The sequence below is a fragment of the Dermacentor variabilis genome, chromosome 7, assembly GCF_050947875.1.
Source record: "Dermacentor variabilis isolate Ectoservices chromosome 7, ASM5094787v1, whole genome shotgun sequence".
Classification (NCBI taxonomy): domain Eukaryota; kingdom Metazoa; phylum Arthropoda; class Arachnida; order Ixodida; family Ixodidae; genus Dermacentor; species Dermacentor variabilis.
The window spans coordinates 38,993,969-39,016,639 of NC_134574.1; positions in this window are offsets into that span (position 1 = coordinate 38,993,969).

The window sequence follows — 22,671 nt, forward strand, 5'->3', positions numbered from 1 at the left end:
CAGGGCAAAGGCCTCTCCCATACTTCTCCGACTACCGCGGTCATGTACTAGTTGTGTGCATATTGTCCCTGCAAACTTCTTAATCTCATCCTCCCACCTAACTTTTTGACGGCCGCTGCTAAGCTTCCCTTCCCTTGGAATCCAGTACGTAACCCTTAATGACCATCGGTTATCTTTCATCCTCATTACATGTCCTGCCCATGCCCATTTCTTTTTCTTGATTTCAATTTCGATGTAAAAACTCGCGTTTGTTCCCTCACCCAACCTGTTATTTTCTTATCCCTTAACGTTACACCCATCAATCTACTTTCCATGGCTCGTTGTATGATCCTCAATTTAAGTAGAACCCTTTTTGCAAGCCTCCAAGTTTATGCCCCGTACGTGACTACTGGTAAGACGCAGTTGTTATACACTTCCCTCTTGAGGGACACTGGCAACCTGCTGTTCATGATCTAAGAATGCCCGGCAAACGCACCCCAGCCCATTATTATTCTTCTGATTATTCTCATGATCCAGGTCTCATGATCCAGGTCCGCAGTCACTACCTGTCCTAAGTATATGCATTCCCTTATCACTTCCAGTGCCTCGCTACCTATCGTAAACTGCTGTTCTCCGAGACTGTTAAACATTATTTTAGTTTTCTGCAGATTAATTTTTAGGCCAGCCCTTCTGCTTTGCCTCTCCAGGTCAATGAGCATGCATTGCATTTGCTCCCCTGAGTTACTAAGCAAGGCCATATCATCAGCGAATCGCAAGTCACTAAGGTATTCTCTATTAGTAACTTGCAATTCGCTGATGATATCGCCTGGCTTAGTAACTCTGGGCACCAATTGCAATGCATGCTCACTGACATCTCCTGCTGCGGAAAAGCTGAAGGGTTCGCCAAAAATATTAACAAAAATAAATAATAAATAATAAATAGATAAATGAATAATAAAATAAACAAAAAGTTGGCGTAAGAAGGATGAATATATGAATGGAAAGAGATTTGCGGATAAAATGAACTCCAAGAAGGATCTATGATGTGCTCCCTGCTTCCGCGCAGTGAAATCGCTACGTATATGCGGCGAAATTCACACTGCTGCGAAGTGCCCGAGCGTCGTCGGTTTCATTGTATGGCAAACCCACAGCAGGTGGTGGATGTCGGCTTCAGAATTTCGTGACTTGCATGAGCCGAGGATACCCAGTGGTACATAGAAAGCGACTAGAGTCCGATTGACAGACTTTAATTCAAAAGCGGAACGTACCCTCTGACCCAACCTTGTCCGATGCAGGTTTCACTCTTCTGTCAGGACAGCAGTGCTTGTGTACCCAACTGACCATAGACAATGACTGACTCACATTAGTGGCAAAACGGTTAAAAACAACAGTTTCCGAAGTTTGATAATCACATCAGGGCACAAGTGCGTCCAGTTCCAATTGACGGATGCTACAGAATCACCACCATTAAATCAGAAAAACAAGATTTGATGTTTTTATTTGGCTCTAGAAGCGATATGTCCTCCAAAACATGTTGTCAGGGTATGCGACAATGAATATGGTTTTGGAATACAATGTTGAGAACATGAGTGAGAAGGAAATGTAGATTATCGCAAAGAATTTACCACGCTATACAATTAGGAAGGCTCTACTTTGGGTAAGCGCCTTTTAAGAAATGTGAAATTGTATACACGCTTGTGTCACATCTTCAAAACTCCATGGCGTCTCCTCTCGGGGCTGCTGTGAAGTGCCACAATTACACTAACAGCGCTCGTATTTGTTTCACTTTCCGCATAATTGGTGGTTTACTGAAACACCCAGTGTCTACAATGGCATGATGTTATTGAGTTATTTGACAAAAATATAATTCGGGAATGAACGAAAACTGAAAAGAAACTTCACCAGTACTAGACTTGCCCTCCAAGCTCCTTACATTGAGCCAGGAAACACATCATTACAACAGAACAACTTATGAATCTTGAAATGCCCATTTCCTGATCATTCACTTCACTTTGTTTCCTTAAAGACCCCACAAGGGGGTGTGACATAACGGGTGGGTTATACAGAGTTGCTACTAATGCCACGGGTATTTAACAAGACAGCTATATGGATACACTTTTAATAAAACGTGATGGACAGGTGATTAAAACAATGTCGTGGGGAAGGCCGTTCTATTCTAATGCTGCGCGGCAAAAAAATTATGCGAAAAAGTAGTGGTGCCAGAACGGGGTAGGGTGACTTGAAGTGGATGGCCCATGCGGGGGAATGTGCGAGCGGCGGGAGCGATGTAAGGTGGATGGCTGAAAGAACTGTAATACAACTTGTGGTAAAGTGACAGTGTGGCGATCCTGCGGCGAGACGAAAGAGTGGGCAGACCAGTCATTCTTAAGGGATGACACGCTGATATCATATGAAGAAGAAGAATGAATGAAGCGAGCAGCACGATTTTGCCCTGGCTTCGATAGCGTTATTCAAATAAAGTTAGTGAGGGCTCCATATTGGTGATGCGTACTCAAGTTTGCCCCGAATTAGCGATTGCTAAGCCAAAAGTCTTACGTGGTAGGGTGAGTGACGGAGATGAAGTTTTAGAAATCTTAATGATCGGTTAGCCGATGAAATGATATTCGTGATATGGGTGCATCAGGAAAGATCAGGGGTTAGTGTTACACCAAGGTATTTATAGGATTCACTTGTTTCAACTGGTATGTTAGCGATTTCATAGGGAAATTTGAGCGGGTTTTTGCGGCGGTGGAAGGAAACTAATTTACATTTGTTTGGATTAAGGGTCATTAGCCAGCGGTTACACCAGTGGAACACTTTATTAGGATCATTCTGTAGGGCTGTTTGGTCAGACATGTTAGTTATTTTGCGGTAGATAACACACTCGTCAGCGAACATGCGGATGTTACATGATAAATTATTAGGCAAGTCGTTGATATATATTAGAAATAAAAGTGGGCCGAGGACAGATCCCTGCGGCACGCCGACCGTTACAGGGAGCGAGTTAGACTTGACATTGTTATGGGAAACAAACTGAGAGCAGTTAGTCAGAACGTCGTGTGGCAGATTTAGTTGAGAAAGCTTCATTAGTAGACGCTTGTGTGGTACTTTATCAAGAGCCTCGGTGAAGCCAAGAAAAATAGCATCTGTTTGTAGGTTAGTGTCGAGGTTAGCATTCAGGTCGTGAAGAAAAAGGGCTAGTTCAGATTCGCATGAGAGGCCTTTTCGAAATCCGTGTTGAGAGGGATTAATAAAGCTGTTAGAATCAAGGAACTGCATGATCTGAGAGTATATGATATGTTCCATGAGTTTGCAGCACACACTGGTTGGAGATATGGGGCGGTAATTTAACCGACAGTCTCTGTTGCCTCCTTTGTGAACTGGAATGACCTTCCCACACTTCCAGTCATAAGGAAGAATTCCTGAGGATAGTGAGTGGGAAAACAGTAACAGTAAAAATTCGGCAGATATGTGCTTAGTGTTTTTTAAGAGCTCGGAATTTATTTTGTCCGTACCAGTAGAAGATGACAACTTCATTTTTTTTTTCAATTATGGACAGGATACCACAGAAAATAACGGAAAACAGTTCTGTTTTAGTAGGGTTAGGCTCAATCATAAAGACAGGCGCAAAGGCTGTATTAAATAAATGGGCACTTTCTGAACAACTTGAATCTTGACCAGATTGATTAGTAAGGATAACAGGAGGGGTGTCATGTGGGTTTAGAATTTGCCAGAAACGTTTGGGTGAATCAGCAAGGATTTTTGGTAGCTCAGTGTGAAAGAATGAGTATTTAGCGTTGCGCACTTCTGTTAAGTATGCTTTTTCTGCAATGTTCTATTTTTCCCATGCGCAAACAGTGTTTCTAGTCTTGCCGACACGAAAAAGACGTTTCTTCTTGTTTTCCAGCGATTTTAATGACTTGGTAAACCAAGGCTTTTGGCGGGTGGGACGGAAAGTTACCTTAGGGATGAAGTCATCAGCTAACCGGTTTATTTTGTTTTTGAAGAGTGACCAGTTTTCGTTAATAGGTCGTTCCCAAAAACCATCTTGAAACGATGGAAAAAAGGCATCAAGTTCACTAATGATGGCCCCATAGTTCTCCTTGTCATATAGTATAATTGTTTTCCTGCAAGCTTGACGTATTTCGGGAACAAAGGCAAAGTTAGCATGAATTACTTTGTGGTCACTTATTTCTTTTAGAAATGTTATAGAAGACAGGCTCCCTGGATGTGTTATTAAGACTATTTCAAGAATATTGGCGGTATCGGAAGTGACTCGTGTAGGCTGTGATATCAGCTGAATAAGATTAAAGTTTAGGCAAACGTCAAGAAATTTGTTAGCTTCTTTCGCATTGGGTGCTGACGAGGTTAGGGTAATCCAATCGATATTCTGAAAGTTGAAGTCTCAAAAGAGAACGACGCGAGCATTAGGGTATTTAGTCGAAAGTTTGGTCGAAATAATATTAAGTTCGCGTGAAAAATCTGGAGTGTATCTAGGACGCCTGTAGCAAACACCTAAGAGCACCGACTGTGGTGCGGAACGACAGATTAACCATAATATTTCAAGGTCGGAGTATATTTCGATAACAGAGCACGAAAGTTGTTTGTTTCCAGCAATGAGGACGCCGCCGCCGCGTGTGCCGAGACGATCCTTTCTAAAAAGATTAAAGTTAATAATAATATTTGGGGTATTACGTGCCAAAACCACTTTCTGATTATGAGGCACGCCGTAGCGGAGGGCTCCGGAAATTTTGACCACCTGGGGTTCTTTTACGTGCACCTAAATCTAAGCACACGGGTGTTTTCGCATTTCGCCCCCATAGAAATGCGGCCGCCGTGGCGGGGATTTGATACCGCGACCTCGTGCACAGCAGCCCAACACCATAGCCACTGAGCAACCACGGCGGGTAAGCTTACAGTTGGGCAAGTCGGATAAAACTTCGCCATCGGTGACGTCAGAGGTCAACCACGTTTCAGTTAGAATAAGTAAATTGCTACTGGATGAAGACACAAGGCTTGATACGTGGTGGCGTTTAGAAAGAAAGCTGCGAATATTTGTGAAAATGAGCGATAAAGATATTAGCTTTGTGACCAGGAACGGAACCATTGAATGGCTTGGGGAGGGGGTAGCTATAATTTTTCTTCAACAGTTTCGGTTGTATCGTCGAATACGTAGCGTTTGAGCCCATAAATAATGTTTTATATCGTAAAAGAAAAGGACCAGATTTTTCTTTAGCAAAAGCGAGAAGGTGCTTACATGCGTTCCTAACGTGAGGCGAGAAATCTTCCCCAATGCTAAAATTTGTATTTTTGAGTTGAGAGCCATTAGCGAGAACAGTTTCCTTGGTTTTAAAAGAGTAAAATTTTACTATTATGGGGCGGCACCAGTCTCGCAAGTGGCAACCAAGACGGTGGGCACGCTCTATTTCCTTAGATTCAATGGCTACATTGAAATGGTCCCTGCAGAACGCAGTGATTAGCTCCTCAGACTGAGCGTTGGTCTCGGATGACGTGTCGTCCGCTATGCCATAAAACAACAGGTTGTTTCGTCGGGAGCGGTTTTCCATGTCGTCCAGCCGAGTCGACAATATCGAGACCTGTCGAGTAGTGTGGGAGGTGGTGGTTGCAACGGTGTCTAATTCTGTTCGCAGCGTTTGAAGCTGGTGGTAGTGCGATTCTAAACTGTCGATTCTTTTGCCTAGTTCGGAAATGGTTGTATCGGTACTTGAGAGCTTGCTCTTTAGGCTCTGCACGTCTCCAATGAGCTGGGCTTGACCAGAAGACAAGACTTTTAGTTCATTTAGTACTTCATTTAAGGTGGGGGGGTCCTGTGTTAGTTTCAATGTCTCCGGATAACATAAGTAGCAAAGAACAAACACTGTTAATACAATCAGACATGATACAAACACAGCACTGAGGGCTCGGTAGCTGAATAGGGCATCTATTGCTCGATATTTTTAGCGAAAAGGCGACACTGGTTACTGACCTGCATGGTGAACAGAGTTGGGTTAAGCCGTGTCGTGGCACAACCACCGAGCCCACAGAGCGCGCCCGGCTGGCGGGGATGATTTATACGCAGTGTGCCTGATGAAGTCGATGACGGTGTGAACTTGAATTCCTCTTCGAGCGTCCAGTTTCCAGGTTCCAGCGCCGCAGAAACTACAATGGCCAACGCGGGAAGTAGGCGTCAGTTGTCCGCGGTGACGAGGCTAGCCGGGAAAGGGTAGTTCGCGTGGATGGCTGATACCGGGCCCAGAAGAACGGGGAACTACACGCAGGAGATAGCGCAAACGAAATCCTGCATGGTAAACAGAAGTGGATTAAGCCGTGTCGTGGCAGAGCCACCGAGCCCACCTACGGCCACGCGGCTTCTTAAGCAACCAGGTGTCATTTAGACTATGTAGAGTGACCCAGCCAGATTTAGCAAAGCTGTTAAGCAAAAAAAAAACGATTTTTAAGAAACACAGTGAATGAAAATATCATAGAACCTTCATTGTGCGGTTATCGCACGCTGATGACAGAGCGACATATATATTAGAATTGGGTCTTTCCTGTACTTGTTTTTTGTTAAAAACATGGCTAACGTTAGCTGGGATACATCGTATAATACGTAAGCCAACCAAACTAGCTCGACAGTGCCATAAAAATACCAGTATATATTACTTCAAGAGATTCGTGCACCAAAACCGGGGACGATTTGAAGTGCCAAGGTCAACATGAGTGGAATCGCGGCACGCTGTAAATGATAGGCGACTTGAGTGCAAGAGAAGGAAATGTTGAGGATGCGATATAAATTTGCGGAATGGCCACTGCCAGGTCTCTTCTTTGCATGCTTATTATGCCGGTATTTTGTAGATATTAATCACTTCTACAAGTGGCTAGAGCTGACTGGCACCGCCGAATTGGGGACAATTCTGCTCTTTATAAGCTAGGTTGCTCGTGTTTCGATTGTCTTTAGCCTCACGATAGCGTGCTTTCACGTTCCCACTCTTTTTTTTAAATGTGGTGATACAAGTGTTCAAGAGCTTGAAAACGCGTATTACAAATCGCGTAACTGTGCCCGATATTCTGGAAGAAGGCATCTTGACACAGAAATAAATGTGTAGCAATAAATGTCCCTTTATGGTCCCTTTATGGCCTCGAAAAAATGAAGACAAAAATAATGCAGAAAGAGCTGAAAACCTTGACTCGTTTTTTTCATCCGTCTTCATTTCTGACGACGGCTTGTCACCAAAAGTACCAGACGCGCCTGGCAGCCCTCCAGTTCAAGACTTAGAAGTCACAGAGCAAGGAGTGCTTAACTTGCTGCTTCAATTGTCTGTAAAGAAAAGCCCATGCCCTTATGGAATCCCCAATGAATTGCTGCTTAGATATGCAGAGGTGGTTGCCAAATACCTTACAAAATTTTTTCAAATATCCATTACCTCGAGTTCTTTCCCTTCCGCTTGGAAATATGCCAAAGTTATTCCAGTCCATAAGAGTGGTTCTTCATCGGTTGTTAATAATTTCCGACCAATTTCTCTCCTTTGTACAAGTTCTAAGTTGCTTGAGCATATCGTATTTAAACACCTTATGGAATATCTTGAAAATAATAACATACTTCATCCTTCTCAACATGTGTTCCGAAAAGGCCTTTCTACAATTACCCAGCTCATAGAAACCACTCACGATCTTTCCGAGGGAATAAACAGCCGTGGCCAAACTGACATATTATTCTTGGACTTTTCAAAAGCATTCGATAAGGTATCCCATCCAAAGTTGCTGCTAAAGATTATTGCTATATTCAGGAACTCCAAAATAACACACTGGTTTTCTTTTTACCTGACTTCCCGTGAACAGTTTGTACACCTCGAAGGTTTTCAATCTTTTTCCACTGTGGTTTCAGGTGTTCCACAGGGAAGCGTCTTGGGCCCCCTTTTATTTTTGGTTTTCATAAATGACTTCCCAAAAGTTATCATGGTCCCAATTAGACTTTTTGCTGATGACTGTGTCGTATACAAAACAATCAGGACCCCAACTGATCAAGAAGAACTGAACGCTAATATGCATGCAATAGAACATTGGTGTGCTAAGTGGCAGATGGTGCTTAACTCTGACAAATCCGTAATTATGTCTGTTAATAGAAAGAAAAATATAATGATATACCCTTACTCCATTTCAGGTAAACCAGTTAATAGAGTCCATCGGCGTAAGTATCTCGGCTTAACTTTCACTTCTGACCTATACTGGAATACACACTTATATAATGTATGCTCCAAGGCACGCAAAGCAATTTGGGCACTAAGACGCAAAATCCGTAATGCAACTCCCGATGTAAAAACACTCACTTATAGCACCCTTGTATTACCTGTAATTGAATATGGCAAAATTGTTTGGGATCCTTACACTGCGTGTAACAAATTCAAAATTTAGAAAGTTTAGAAACTTGCTTCCCGTTTTATTTTCAATAAATATCGCCGAACTAATTCACCAACCGAATTATGTAAATTAGCAAACCTTAAAAGTTTAGAATACTGCACTAAGGTAGATATGCTGAAGTTTCTTTATCTTTTATTCATGGCCACATTAAATCAACACATCACCATATTTTACAATACACCCTAATGAGACATCAAGACATCGCCATTCCTTGTACATTCCTGTGCCGCGTTCTTATAACGATTGTTTTGAGTACAGTTTTTCCTCGTGTTATTAAAGAATGGAACATGCTGCCTGATTCCATTGTAAATATTAACTCCCTCGATGCCTTTCTAGAACGCCAGAAATCTTACCTGGACCGTAGTCCACCAATGTAACAGTTGTGCCTCAGCACTTGCATGCGTTTTCTCATCTACTGTATGATTTTTCCTTTGTCTTTTGTGTCGATATCGTAGTTGTGAAATGTACCTTGTTTATAATGTGAATTTATGAAATTTTCCATTCCTGTAATAGCCTGAGAAAGGCTGACAGTATCAATAAATGACAGAATGAATGAATGAATGAATGAATGAGTGAATGAATGAATGAATGAAATACAGTGCAAGCTTGAGAAGAGTTTAGAGTGTCAGTTATTAAGAGGCATTGAAGAAAGGTCCAAGGCTCGTGCAGGTTAGCGACGCAGCAACTCGCCAAAAGCCCTTTGCCATTCGAGGTGTACTTTCGACGGCCATTTAGCTCGCGATAGGCGATACTTCCCTGCCATACAGAGGATAAATACTGGGACCAATTGTGTGGCTGTCGTAGAGTGAAGTGCTCAATGAGCGGCCGAGGAGTTATCACTCTGACACCACCGGCAGCCTCACAGCCGCTGATCGCTCGGGGGTGCCGTATACGTCGCTTGATCATTTCTGGTTTACTGCAAAGCTAAATGTGACGGCGATTTGGAACGAATAAGCAACTCTCACAAAGCACAATATTTTGTTACCACCATTGAGGTTCCTCGCAATAACATGGGAAAACTGGAAAATACCATAATACTGGCGGCGTCATCGGCTGCGATGCGAGCACAGCCGAGCCAGTCAAGCTTGTCGAGCCCTGTCGGTAGCCGTGCTCTGAGCTCCCCTAGTACCGGAACTCTCCTTGGTGCTTAACGCTTTGCGTCGGGTATTGGGTCTAAGATGTAGCACAATTTACGCATGAATTTGTGTAGCTAAAATTATTTTGCCTTGAATAGGAAATGAAGCCGACGTTTGTGCCACCGGACACGAAGACGTGCTGGAAATGGCGGCATGTAGCTTCGCGGTCGTCTACAGGCCCGCAGATCACGCAGCATCCGAACTGTCATGTACATCGTACGCCTCTCGCGCGGCAGTCGTTCTGCCGCTGTGGAGGCCGGCGTGCCGCCACTGTACGTTTGCAGCTGCTCTTTGGAGCCAAGTTGTGTCAATTGATGACGTTACAGAAAACGTCCCACACAACTAATCAAAAAATGTAAATTGAGAACGTCCAGATCTCGATATAAAGCCTGCATAGTTTTTAGGCAATTTCGAGAAGTTTAGATCAAATGGTGCAAGACAACTACTGTGTTGCGGGAAAATCCAAGAAAAGCAATAGCAGCAGTAGCACCCTTTGTTTCACTTTGGGACGTCGTCAGTGCCAAGCAACTTGAGCGTCTGGTTTGATCATATTACTGTACAATACCAATATCTTGTGTAGCAGTTCAAGAAAACATGTCAGCTAAATGGTAATCACGACTGATATAATAGTCCACTGTATACTGGGCGACAATGACGCCACCAGGGTTGAGTGGTTCTAAACTGGAGATTGCGAGTACCAAATTTGTTTTGTTTCTCATGTTTCCCGAAGTGATTTATAGATTGATAGTGGACATTTCTGTTCTTTTTCGGCACATTGACTCGTTGAGGATAGTTATTTAACTAAAAATATTTTAAAGTCCATAGGAATTTCTGCTGCATGTATGTTCTCCAATAAAGAAATAAAACAAACCTAAGAAGAATGATTGAACATGGGGGCCCAACCTGTTGACAAGATGAAAAAGAAACGGAATGTAGCTTCGATAAGCTTTGCCTACAAATATCAAGAACTCAGCGCGAACTGCTGCTTTGAACAAGAGGTCTCAGCATCTGTAATAACCTTCTTTTTCTTTGGTACAGTTATATTTCCTGTTTGAATATTACAAGGGCCAACATACCTTTTGGCGGACATAAAACAGAACTTTTTAAGCTCCTGCAATATGAAAGATAAGAAAACTTTGCGTTTTAAGTCATATATTACGTGGTAAACGACAAAACTTGAGTCCTGATGATGTCATTTGACACCATACCTGTACCTTTGTACAAATGTTTTTTTTTTTCATTTTGTATCATGCCTCTTAGAACTGTTCCACAATAGATATGCGACGCAAGAAATATTGCTGGATGCGTTGTTGGGCAAGTTGGTTCGTTGTAATAGGAAACATTGGTTGCGCTTTCTAGACAATCACATGTAAGAAGACCGGACAGACTGTCCTGTCTTCTTACATGTGATTGTCTAGAAAGCGCAACCAATGTTTCCTATTACAAGAAATATCGACCCAAATTGAAAAATTCAGGGCCGAAAGGGCTGGCGTGGGCGAGTATTTACCCGGATGAATAAAAGTGTTCAGTCGGTGTCATTCGCCTTTTTCCACCATCCCTATGAAAACGATTCTTCACATGGTGGTTGTATTCAAAGAATGCATGGCTACCTAAATTGCGATATCTAGTAAAATTTTTTGAAGTGACTCAGGCGTTTGGCAAATATATCATTATATTTTCACACACTATCCAAGTCGCGTGGTAGGATGCCCTGGTATATTCTGCAGCAAGTGCAACCCTTTTTTATATTCAGTTCAAATAGTATTAGCTATTTAAAATTATGCCGACTAATTACAGTATTTCTTGCAAATTATGCATTCAATAGGGCCCGTACCATTGTGTGCGTTTGTCACAGAACCGGATATGAATTACACTGCCGCCATGGCGAATTTCGGCGGTAATAGTGCCAAAATATGGTCACTTGCATTAGCATGAAAATGGAAAGTTGTGTGAATACATAACATCACTTGGCAAATTTTACAAAATATTTCGTTGAATGAGTTTGACGGCCGTTTCCTCTATGGTTGGCTTCGTCCTGTTAGCACTCTAGGTGACGGAGGAGGAGATATGACTGGAGATATGTTAATACTTGTGGCAATTCTTTATCAACTGAAGGCTATACACTTTGCAAATTATTCCTTTTTCATTCTTTGCTTGCTCTTAATATGTACTTTGCAAGACACTGGTAATGTCCTCGGTCAAGCCAACAAATTCAATTAGATATATTACGAAAGAGTGGAAGTCAGGCTTTATACATAGGCAAATGTCACGCTTTGTAGATGTATTAAGGCATTTGTAGCAATTCAGTTTGGAAATGCTGCTTAACTCTACAGGGTCTTTCAGAACAGATGTGCTTGTAGCTTTGAGGGAACTATATTATAGGAACTAATACCGCTACGTAGGATTGCTAAGTTCTGCGCGGCAAGTTGTTGACCGTAGGGCTTGCTGAACAAGTCTAGGAGCTTTTACTTAAGCGAATCCTAACTGGTGAGATCATCTTCGTGCCTCCGAAAGCTAACTCTAGGTGTGCCACCGAGGTAAAAGACTACGTTGGCGAGCATAATAGTAGGGTCGCACCGGTTATTGCGGCTGACGTGCTCGTACAGGCTGATCCACTCCTCGACGCCTTCCCCATCTTTGCCAGAGAATACGCCAGGATCACAGGGAGCGGGGAGAGTGATATAGGTCGCCGAAGTGGCAGCAGGTGTCGGAGCAGGCGGATTCGAGTTGTCGTAGCCGGGAGCCATGAATGAAGGCTCGAAGTACCGTCCACTGCGAAGCTCCGTGATGAGGTACAGGAAACGTCCACTTGCACCAGATATCTTACGTAGGAAGATATCTGGTGCAAATATCTGGTATCTGGTGGTGCAGATATCTGGTAGGAAGCAGATGAAAAGCTATATACAACTATATTTACAGTGAAATACGCCGCACTTGGTCAAGAGGCAACAGCCCCCGCTTGCCTCTAATCGTCGTCGTCATCCTTACACTGCTCGCCTCTCAGTCAGTGAAAATACTGTTCCGTAGCAATATTAAGTAAAAGTGTCATGTATGAACATTGCAGGTGATGTGCCCGTTACGCATCATTTGCACTGATGTGAAACACCGCACTGATTAACCTCACTGATGCACGGGTAAAATGCTGCGCGTGATGGAACCATTTCATCAATCATATTTAAAAAAAGTGCTTGAAATAGTTACATGTGGCCAGTGCTTAAAAGGATTGAGTCCACATTTATATGTATTTTTTGAAATAGTTACATGTGGCCAGTGCTTAAAGGGATTGAGTCCACATTTAAATGTGTTTTTTAACAGGCAACTGACAACCGTACTGCTACTGCTTGAGAAAAACGCAGCTTGCGCAGTAATATGGCTATTACTGAGCGAGTTCTGGTAAGGCTGCTCTCTTTCGCTCTTAAAAATTAGGATAGGTGCTTAGCTCATGTGAGATAAGTCTGTATGCATTAAGTGCCAGGATTAGCTCCAGAAAAATGTTACTTTAGATGAGTAAAGCAAGAAAATCATTTCTAAAAGTGTACTGGCTGGTATTTTCCGTTGCACTTAGTTTTTTTCCTTGCAAAGTTACATATTATATATTCCAACTGTTTATGTAGTTTCTGCAAATGTTGCTGCTAAAAAATTTTTCTTTCTGTATCATTTTTTTCACAAGAGGTAATTTCGTAGCGCACTATATATATATATGTTGTGATAAAGGTTCAGCATATATCGTCTGTTTTCCTTGCCTGAATGAGGAGCATAGTGCAAGTGCAACTACCCTTCTTGGCTGCCCAAGGTTCCCGCTGTATTACGGCCCTCATTGTCATTCCATGAATGCTGAAACTACCAAAGAGCTGCACAATGCAGCATCACCTGGACTAATATGAAATCAGAACACGTGCTGAACTTGAAACATTTCAGGGCAAAATGCCAGTGTCTCTTTAGTTCATCACTAATACAATTTCATCAACTCTTCAGTACCTAAAAGATGCATTCAGTAGGAGTCATTGCTTTCTAGTGTCATTGGTATGGTCCTGAGATGGCCTCTTTCTTCTCCGCAAATGCCACCCTTCAATGCAGCTCTCCATAAACCTTTAAAGTTGTGACGCATCGGTCTTGGCGTCTGTCAGAATAACAGTTTAATTTATAATCCGCGTCTACCATGTTCCCTCATACTTCCATGAATCGGTACGTGCTTTCTACCTCTCTCTGATAGAGGGGCAACTTCTTGGCACAATAGTACCAGCGTAGTTTGCTAACGTGCACTATATTAGTAGTTCTGCTTAACGGTGTCACACATCGATCACTCTCGAATTTCACTGAAGATACTCTGCGAAGGATTGTTTAGGGTCCTTTCATAACTGAACTTAGCTTTCCTTTGTTTTGGTACCATGGTATTTTGTACTACAATCTTCCTTGCTTCGTCCACGCTTTTGAGAGTGACATCTAACGAAGGTGTGGAAGAATCTATCCCATACCTTCGATATGATGGTGGATACCTGGTCACCTCGTGTGAGGTTCTGCTGTACTTATGAAGAACATCCGAAAGATGTTTTATCCAGGGCTTCTGTGGTTCTTCGGGTGACAATTGTTTCATTCATGCGTTAATTCACGCCTTTGCGCCGGCGTGTTGAGAGGATGTGAATTCCTGGTGGATATTGTTGTGTTTAGAATCTGCTTGAGCTTGCCTTCAGTGAGTGCTGCTCCACGATCGGCGGCGTATTTGATTGGCTTCCCTGCACCTAGGATCGTGTTGAGGCAGAGATGTATGCGTCAGAAGTTTCATCCTTATAGGCAAATCTCCATACACACAGCATAGCAAAATCTCTCGACAAGTGAATAAATCTCTTTGAGGAACCGTATGCAGAAAGCCCACTTCTAGTGTCCATTGTGGGAACTTCGAAGGGCTGCTGTGCGGATGATGGCGTTCCCAGAGATCAGAATCCCTTGGTCCTGGGGTTCTTGCACCTTTGGCATATTTCCCAGTTGAGGATGTAAGCAGAAACTCCGTTGATGATTTCTGGCCATTATGGATGAGGTGACAACTTCAGAAATTTCTTTACGCCAACATGTCCTAACTGGTGGTGTGCTTTCTGCATAAGGTACAGTGAAAGATTGGGAGGAACGTAAGTTTGTCGAATTACTTTCTGTCTGACATACTTACGGTGTTTTCAGCAGTGTACAAATGTTTGAGTTGTGGGGAATCATTCTGGTGACTTTGATGTTCTGGTAAAGAGAGAAGTTGAATCACTGGATTTTGAGAACATGCCTCTGCTTAGATGTTTTCGGTGGTCTTTAGGTGTTGAATGTTGAAGTCATAACTGGATAGACGCAACGTTCGTCGAAAAATGTGATCCTGTTGGTATGCCATGTTTGTCATCGGGCACAGGGTCGCGTGGTGGATGGCAATAGTAAGCGCTTTGCCATGGAGGGAGCAGTGCCACTTATCAACAGCACCCTGTGTTGCAAGGTATTAAAGCTCAGTTGTGACACAGTTTAATTCGTGCTTCAGCAATATGCGCCCGCAATAAGCAACCGCACGTTATGTACCTGCATGATCTCTTTCATTTACAACTGCGCCAATGGATACGTTCGACGCGTCGCAATAATGTATACAAGGTTTCCTGCAAGAATATATTGTGTAGATGGCTTCTGTACTCAGACGTTCCCTTATTTCATCATAATCTTTTTCGTACACAAGATGTCAATCCCCTGGTGTGTGGTTCTTCAGCAATTTTGTAAGTGTGAAAAATATGCCAGTGAAATGAAGATTTAATTCTCGCATAACTCTTAGGATACCCAGAGTGCACTGCACCCTTTGGCACCCGTTGGTTATCGAAATCGCAGTACCCCTTCTACGTAGTTTCGCTTATGTGACACAGTGCCGTGAGACACTCTGTTACCCAGGCAGTCAATAGGATATTGGTGAAATTGACCCTTTTGCAGCATTGGTTTCACGTCTTCATTTTCAGGGCTTGGAAGAAAAGTGGAGAGTGTGTTCAGAAGATGTTTCGGAGGACACTACAATGTCATCACAGTAGTTACCGACGTTCGTGAAGTTTTGTGTTCTTATCACTGACTTGACAACTCTTTCAAATCTATCTACGGCATTCGTCATACTGAAATACGTCATGAGATATTCGCAATGGCCGTTTGACGTGACAAAAGCTGTTTTCAGAATGTCGTCTGGGTGCATTTTAACGTGCCAATAGGGTGATGAATTGTATAATGTTGAAAGTTATTTTAATGTTTCCAGATACTCCAATAAATCGTCGATGCCTATATAGGCTGGCAGCCGGCCACAGTGACAGCCTTGAACCTGTAATAATAAATTCATAAGCGAGTACGCCCTGTCGCTTTTATTGCAAGAATAACAGGTGCCGCGTACGCCGAGAAAAAGGGTAGAACTCCGCCTGGCTTTAGCAGGAATTGCACTTGCTTGAAGATTTACGTGCTGTCGGAAGGCGAGCAGTGATACGGCGGTCTTTAAATCAAAATTTCGTTGTTGGGAATGACGTGATGCTCCTAATTCGCGATGCATTCGAACTTCATTTGAGATGACGATAAAGTGTCATCGTTACTGCGGTGCACGTCGCTCAAAGCTATTTGCTGCAGAGCTGGAATGTGCGTAATGTCAACGAACTGTAGCGGGGAGTCGTCAGCACTGAGAGAGAACTTACGTTATGGTGCTCAAGTTGAAGGAAAGAATAAAAAAGACGCATTGTCCAAGTCAAGCCATATCTTCGTCTTCCTTCCCTGGAGAACGTGTGCTTCGAGTATATTCTTTTCACATTTTCAACTGCATTTGTACATGAACAAAAGTTTATTTTGTTGAACTTACTTAAGGACACAGATGCGTGAATATTTCAATAATTGCAGCTTGAGAGCTACAAAAACAACGTCACAGATGCAGGTTATGTGGCTACTCTATCTGCAGTTGCGTCCTCTAAGTGTCTATTCACCGGTGCACCCAACCGTTTTACCGCAGCTTTGGGTAGCCCTCCTCGTTTCCTTGGTCCTCAGCGAGAACAGACAAAATTTCGCGATGAGGGCACTCATTGTGCCGGCGAAGCTGGTTTGGGAAAGCAGCCGATGCACACCGTCGGCAATCTGTGCAAAGTGTGCGCGTAGATACTGCACAGTTCCCTTGTCGCGTAGAGTGAGGCTGCCTTTAAACCAGTTCCCGCGTTGAGGAGAGTTAAAAAACGTCCCCCTAGAAAGACAATTCTGATTGAAGCGCAGCAGCAAGCCACTAAGCAGGAGTAGAATCCAGTGAGACGTATTTCAATTTACTGAGGCACACCGTCGCTTGAAGCTGATGGTGTATGCGCGTGCTTGAGTTGAGTGGCGTGGCCAAGGCCCGTATAATCTTCATAGTAGTGCTTTATTTGTTGCTCTTTCTTCAGCCACGAGTGTGCGCACTGGAGGAATGGGTATCCGATGTTCATAGCAACGCTCTCCGATTTCTTTTATGCCTTCCCACAAGCTTGTGCATGGAAATATCGGTCAGGAACCAGCGGAATGCCTCGCCTTCCACATGTTTCAGCATTGCCATTTGTTGGGCGTGTTGGTAAACTGACTTGGTAAAGCATATTTAGCGCCAGCAAACAAGCATAGAAAGTACACGACACCACAATGCGCTGACTTCAACAACTCAATTATCAAGAAGCACCCGCCGTGGTTGCTCAGTGGCTATGGTGTTGGGCTGCTGAGCACGAGGTCGCGGGATCGAATCCCTGCCACGGCGGCCGCATTTCGATGGGGGCGAAATGCGAAAACACCCGTGTGCTTAGATTTAGGTGCACGTTAAAGAAACCCAGGTGGTCAAAATTTCCGGAGTCCTCCACTACGGCGTGCCTCATAATCAGAAAGTGGTTTTGGCACGTAAAACCCCAAATATTATTATTATCAAGAAGCACACACCTACTTACCCGGTGCACAGTGGTGCCGTCTCATACAAATTAGAACCATCCAAAAAGCCATATCTTTATCTAACAAGTCGACCGAAGGGGCACTAACACACGTGTCACTATTCCGACAGATAACCTCAGCCTCAATAAGCTCTCGCACATCTTTACCTTTGTGCTTCGCAAGAACCTGGCAGGATCCATACACCGACGCACAGCCGCCTTCCTGACAATTAGTTGACAGATAACCATATTGAATATTTTTTTACTTTTAGGCTATGTTCCCGTAATCAATCATTAAGACTTCTTCCAATCTGTCCAATGTATTTTCTCCACCCGATAGTGGGAGCTCATAAACAACAACTTCTAGGCAACCCACTAGTGCGTTACGATGATTCATAGAGCATCCTACAGCTGGCTTATGGTACGGGTCCGTTAATCGACGTATTTTTGCCAGCTTTTCTGGCGCGGAATATACCACTTTTGTTTCCACCTGGCTAGCCATTGTTTTAAGACTATGTGCGCTTCTATGAAGGTAGGGCACTACCGCTAGCTTCCCTCTGCGTTCCGTCCATTGATCTACGGTAGAACGTCATTTTTGAACCCGAGGCACGTTCTACAGTAGGCCAGTTTCACGAAGTCTTTCTGTACACCTTAGCCCACTTACTCTCACGATTGAAGAGCCGACTGATAACGTGCTGCGTTTCTTACATATTCAGCTCGAGTTCATGGAACATCACCCGTGTTGGGAGCATAAACCTAGAGATAATAGGCCCCTTTTGCCGTATAGGTCAGCCCACTCGAAGCTCGTCAAGAGGAGCATTGAGAACTTGTGCTTTGGAAATGTATTAGGGAAATCTTCTCACCATAAGATCTATACGTATCTTATGGATCAGTTGGGAAGATTATCAGCAGCAGGGTTTCCGGAATCAGTGCATGTTTCTGTCGTAGAGGGGCAGCTAAAAAGGTGCGGGTCAGAGAGCAGAATTCGGCACACGGCAAATCAAAGGCCTGAACGCAGAGGGAACGTAGCGATAGTGCCCTACCTTAAATCGCTAGACGGGTGGACACAAAAGGTCTCTTTTCAGCACCAGAAAAGGTGGCTAAAATAGGTCGATTAACGAACGCACACCATCAGCAAGCTGTCGAATGCTCTTCGAATCATCGTAAAGCACCAGTGGTTTGCGTATAAGCTGTTGTTTATGAGCTCCCGCTATTCTGTTCAAAAAATACATTGGACAGACAGGACGGTGTCTTAATGACTGATTACGGGAACATAGCCTAAACGTGAAAAGTAAGGAATACGGTCATCTGTAATCTCACTGTTAGGAATGCGGCTGTAGGCCGGTGTGTCTGCGAGAGATTGTTGAGGCTCAGGTATACTGTCGGAGTAGTGACACGTGTGTTAGTGCCCCTTCGGTCGATTTGTCAGATAGGCAGACGGCTTTTTTGGATGGTTAAGATTTGGATGAGGAGGCGCCACCGTACATGGGTTAAATAGGTGGATGTTTCTTGAAAGTCAAGTTGAAGTTAGTGCCTTGCTGTGTCGTCTCCTTTCTTTCCTTGTTTGCTGGCGCTAAATATGGTTACCAATTTCACAGGTTTCCGTATGAGGTCGATGCTATGATCGGTTTTGCGTCAAACAGGCGAAATCCTTGAATGCAGGGACATCGTCTTTTTCTCTGGTGTACTTGGACAGGCTGATCGCCTCTGTAGAAATGCTCGTCTCGCCGGCTCGCTATGACGAAGTAGTCAGTGCATAGGCAAGGAACCAGTTTATTTGCTATCCACGGAAATGCTCTATACCCTCGATGACCATCCACCTATGAAACGTCAAATATTTTGTTCCTCAAGATTTTATAGAGGTAGAACGTTTTCATATATTATGGTTATGCCACGGTTGAACTTCCACCTAATAGTAAGTAGTACCTACCAAGAAAAGCACAGAGTGACAACAACTGAAAATAATTCGCTTCTAATATGTACAGAAAAGCCATTATTTATGCACGCAAATGCCTTATTTTATTTTGCGACACCTCTATTGTATGAAATATTCCTTTTGCGTACATAAACGGTCTTATTTGTAGTGATATTTGCAGGTTTACATGATATAATGGTAATATGCGGATGACAGTTACCATGACTTTTGTTTCTAAAATGTGAGTCAATGAACATTTTAAAGGAAAACTTTGCCTTGAGATCTTTCTCCTGAGTGCACAACATTTCTGCAGATTTACTTGAGACTGTTAATTAAGGAAAAAAAAACAATGTTCACAACGCAGTGACAATTGCAAAACTTCTTTATTACATCTCTTCATCATGGTAGCTATTAGATCCATTTCCTAGAATAACGCTGAAGATAGATCTGCAGCCCATAATGCTAACGAATAAATGTGATATCTATGGTATTAAAGAGATGAAAATTCTGTGACTATTCGCTGGTGGTGATATTTTTGCATTGATCTTTGTAGACCACATAGTCGTCGTCTTTGTACTGTTTTCTTTTTTGGTCATATATACTTTTACAATCTTCCGACACATTTTCCCTGTGAGTCTCATCGACACGCAGCTCGTAATTGGGCGCATCTGAAAGAAATGATAATCAATCAGTCTTAGAAATACACTTTTTTCATGACTCTTAAAATGCCCTCAAGTGGGTCTGAAAATCAATGGAGTAAATGCAGGTAAATTCCTGATCACAGTTTCATATCGGGCCCAAGTATCACCATGGAGCAAGTAAATAGTAAATGTGATTAAACTACTCAATTCGGTATGCTGTGTATTGCAGTTCCTCAATAATTAGGCTTAATTAGGGTTAGTGCTTGCAATTGCAAGTGCTAGTAAAATTACCAAAATACAAGTTCGAGCCCACTTGTTTGCACTAACAGCAGTAAATGAATTCACATATTTCATATGGAATAAAAGAAAAACCAGAAGTTATTTAAGTGCTCACAGCAAGAATTTGCATCTGAACACTGGCTGGAATATTTCATAGCTAATACATTCCACATTGAAGATAATGTCTAGATAGCATCATATGGAATTTCGTTCCCATTATCTACTGGTACCTACTGTGTACATGTGTCGGGGTTGTTAGTAAACGTAATATCCACTGGATATTGAGGTATATGGTTATCTGAATTCGTAGACAAAAATGGTTGTCAGGTAAACAGAAGCCTGACGCCCAAGAACAAACCCAACGCTTTCACTGAATATTTGTAAATAGGAGGAGCGTAAAGTTTCTATTATAAATATTTAACCGCTTATATTTGAACTTAACGTGGTGAATTTATAGCTCAAAGATAAAAGAACTTACGAGATACAGGACATTGACTAGCGAAAGAATGATGTATGAGAATATCGAATGGGATATGTAAGCCCAAAAATGACGAACACATCAGAGCAGCTAACAAGGAGAACTTACCTGATTCTCGCCCGAAGAATCAAAAGTTCATGATGGAGCAACTGTGATATAAATTGGGATAAGCCTTCGTAAAAGGCTACAAGTATGCAGTACAATACGTAAATAAGTTTGTCATTATGTATGTTTGGGATATAGCCCAAGCAGTACTGGTACCCTTCCTTCCCTGGTAGCCGGAGAAGGATTCTGATACGCTAAAAAGGACAGCACACAATCATAAAGCTCGGATAAGTCTCGGCAGTATAGCGTAAGGAGAGTTTGCGTATGACACAGGTGCCGGTATTTGGGTTTGGCTTACAAACAGTTTGGTGGCCATATTGCCTCAGCGGATGCTTAGAACTACACTCTTTATGCCTGATAACTCAATTTTCCAGTGGACAGGGCTAAGTCTGCGAATCCAGGTTAAGGGAAGCTGCCTATTATTGATTAATGTTGAAGGAAAACCATAGTTTCTCTTCATTATGTCTTGCGCCACGTAGTTTAGTGAATTTTGACGTACGATGGCACTTCAAATTGAAAGCAAAGTGGCTTCGCCAAACATCACTCACATAACAAACTCGTCTTTCACAGACGATTAGTCTGCTTCCCTAATGCCCACGCCAGTCGCTAATAAAACTGTCACGATCCGCCTGCTTTCGTGAATGAGGGAGGGCTCGAGGTACCCCCCGTTGTACAGACGCTCCGCACCGTGGTTGTGATGAACGATGATTGACTACCGAGCAGCTGTGCTCATCGGTGTTTATTGGTGCGATGACCAATGTTGCCTACGAAGCCTTGCGGGCCACCAAGCCTGGTGCGCCAACGAAGATTATGCCCGAGGGGGCGTCACATGCTTGTTATAAATACTTGTGCCTGCGGGTGAGGTACTAGACGTAGCACCTTCATACGGCGTTCTGATTACTTTGCGTTTATAGGAACGGATGCGATGGGTCTCTGCCTCCAACAGACCACCACTTTTCTAAAACGCACTTTCTCCACCTCTTCCACCTGACACTCGTTTCTGACCCGATTGTACCTAGCTCATTATTGTGTTACATGCCAATGGCTGCAGTTCGCCCCTTCATTGTGGCTTTGTGGCTGCCTTCCGCTGTGCGTTGCTCCCATCCTTTCACATCTGTCATCGCAGCATCCGAGCCACACAGTGCCTCGTGATACTGCGCTACGTCTGGCCAGACATTAGAGAATAATAGCTCAGCGAGCCAATGGGCCCAGCTGGCAAACGTGGACGCCAGTACGCATGTTGTAATGCACATGCCCAATGGCCTCTACGCGGGTCCGTTGTCTCACTGAGGTTACCTCTCTATTAACAGCGATGTTCACTATCTCAGGTGCGAGGCCGTCAAAGTGACCCGCCACACGTAAACTCGCACGCAGTCCTCACCACCTGGGTTGTCGTTTGACCACGTCTATCTTTATTTTGTTGGACCACTTCCATCCTCTCACGACTATAGGTACAATGACCGGTACAATGACCGCTTCAACCGTTTCTCGAAAGCCGCGGTTATTGCGGACATCACTGCGGAAACAGTTGCCAAAGGCTTCGTCTGCCCGAGCATTGGGACCACTGATTGCGGCCGACAATTCTCCTGCACCCTCTTCACTTCCCTCAAGCGTCTGTGTGACGCCAGACACTGCCGTACCAGCGCATATCATCCCTATGCCAACGGCATGGTTGAGTGGCTCCATCGCCAGCTGAACGCTGCCCTCACTGCGCGCCGGTTTGGGAGCAGTGGGTTGACCACCATTCTATTTTTCTTCTTTACTTCGTGCTGTCCCACTGTCCTCCGTCGCGACCTTGGCTGTGGGGAACTCG